Consider the following 2156-nt stretch of genomic DNA (forward strand, 5'->3'; position numbering starts at 1 on the left):
TAAATAATGGGGGATCCCTGGGTGGCTTAGTGGTTTGGCGCCTGCCTTTGGCCCAGGGTGTGATCCTGGAGTTCCGGGATGGAGTCCCGTGTCGGGCTCCTGGTGTGGAGCCTGCTTATCCCTTTGCCTGTGTCTCTGCCTCTCTCTCTCATTTCCTCTCTCTCTCTATCATTAAAAAAAAAAAAGTAAATAAAAAGAAACATTTAAACTAAATAATGAATGCATACATGTTTATGTACTTTTAAAAATCATATTTTTAACAGAGAAGGAGTGATGGCATGAGAAGATGCAAGATAGCAGTAGATTTCAATAGCAGAGCAATCTTTAGGCATGTTAATTTATTCCATAAAAAGTGGCTTCATAGTTCCATGAACCAGGCACTGTGTCTGGATACAGAGCTGGCTGCAATTGATCCTGTAACAGAAGCATGTGTGTCTTTCAGTTGTGAGGACAACCCAGGAAGGAGCTCCTGGAGGTTCTATCATATTGTCTGGCAGTAAGAAAGTCTCCTTCAGCCAAAAGAAAAGTATCAAGAATGGTGAAATGTCTGAGAGTTTACCCTCTCTGCAAGCTAACTAGTTAGCCTCTTACTCTTCATGGAAACTAGGAGAAGACACAAAACTTCTAGGTTAGAAACAAAGAACTTCATTACTGATAGTGTCTTTTTCCTTTGCCCTCAAAGTTCCATGAGAGTGGTGCACAGATGGTCCCAGAGGATACTGCACACACATACTGGGTCTTTGTCACAGCTGAGAAGCCCTGAGCTTAAGAACTCCCCAATCCTACAAGAGGATTACTAACAGATTTGTGCAAATTGCAACAGTACCCTTATTATCCTGGCCAACAGACAAATCTACCCTCTGCCACAGAGGGAGATACTATCTCTATCTCTCAAAGCTGTTCACTATACGAACATCTTTGGAAAGATAGTCCAGAAAAAAAGGTGATAGAAGATGTGCATAACTATTTGAAAAAATGCACAGGAGCTATGCAAAGGGGATGATATTATAATTCCCACATGACAAGAGAACTAGGGTGCAGAGAGGTTAAGTTCTTATACACAAACACACAATGATGGGCCCTGGACTGAAGTTGGTCCATAAGCCTCCAAAAATCCAGAGTCTGCCCAGTGTATTTGATAGCCAGGGTTGGTTTGGAGTTGGGTGAGAATTTGCCAAGGAGGAGAAGAGGTGGTGGGGAGAGAAGGCAGAGGCAGATGGAACATGTATCAGGAAGCATGAGATGTGTTGGGGGTGGTGAGCTACAGCCCAGGCAGAGGCAAGGAGGCTGAGCTGCAGGGGAGGGGAGTAGTGGAGGCAAGTAGGAAGCCAGGCCAGTGCAGTACATGGAGGGCTTGTGGGCCAGGCCACAGTGATTGGACTTGATCTCCTACTCAAGGAAAAGTCAGAAAGAAGCCATAGTGATGAAAGATGGCAGCCACCATGGGCTTGGGAGTAAAAGTCCCTCACAATTTTCAATTGTTGGAAAAACTGGAAGAAGGCCAGAAAGGAGTAGGAGATGGCACAGTTAGCTGGGGTCTAGAAGGTGACAAAGACATGACACTTACAAGATAGACCAGGATGATAATTGAGCCTCCAAGAACAATTTATGAAAACTGAATATACAGCCTTAAAATAGAATGTGGACCTAAATACCCAGAAACACCCCCCCCTTTGTAAGATTTGTAACAAAAATTAATATGAATGGAGTTAATAGTTCTAACGGAGTGGTGGACCCAAGGGCCATATCAGTGCTAGCAAAATGGCAGAATTCATATAGCTTCAAAGTTGTCCTGAAAGAGCTCCTGTGCCTAATGATGTCTAAAGAAAACATGAAACTCCCTCAGCCACCCAAAGGACAGTGTTACAACAATTAATCAAAAAGAGAAAGCACAGGCCCTCCCCCTTCCCCCCATCATTCGATTTAAGCATTTTCCACAGTAGTACATTTTCTAGATACGTATTGTAGACCTCAAAAGTACTAGAAAGGAAGTGCCCATTCAAAGGCAATTTATCTTAAGATACTGTAAATGATACTAATTTTTTGTCCATTTGAAATATATAAGTTGCGCTATAACAAATCATCCTGTCAAGTGTAACCACTGTCCACATAGTTGAACTTCTGGGATCAAGAAAGTATATTTAAATTGATTCCCA

At 42.7% G+C, this 2156-nt stretch overlaps 1 pseudogene; it reads left to right on the forward strand.

Annotated features, from left to right (window-relative positions):
• The first annotated feature begins 1430 nt into the window (after positions 1–1430).
• On the forward strand, positions 1431–1876 carry LOC112907078 (ubiquitin-conjugating enzyme E2 variant 1-like; annotated as a pseudogene).
• The last annotated feature ends 280 nt before the right edge of the window (positions 1877–2156 follow it).

Source organism: Vulpes vulpes, chromosome 14 (assembly GCF_048418805.1).
Source record: "Vulpes vulpes isolate BD-2025 chromosome 14, VulVul3, whole genome shotgun sequence".
In the NCBI taxonomy this organism is placed as follows: domain Eukaryota; kingdom Metazoa; phylum Chordata; class Mammalia; order Carnivora; family Canidae; genus Vulpes; species Vulpes vulpes.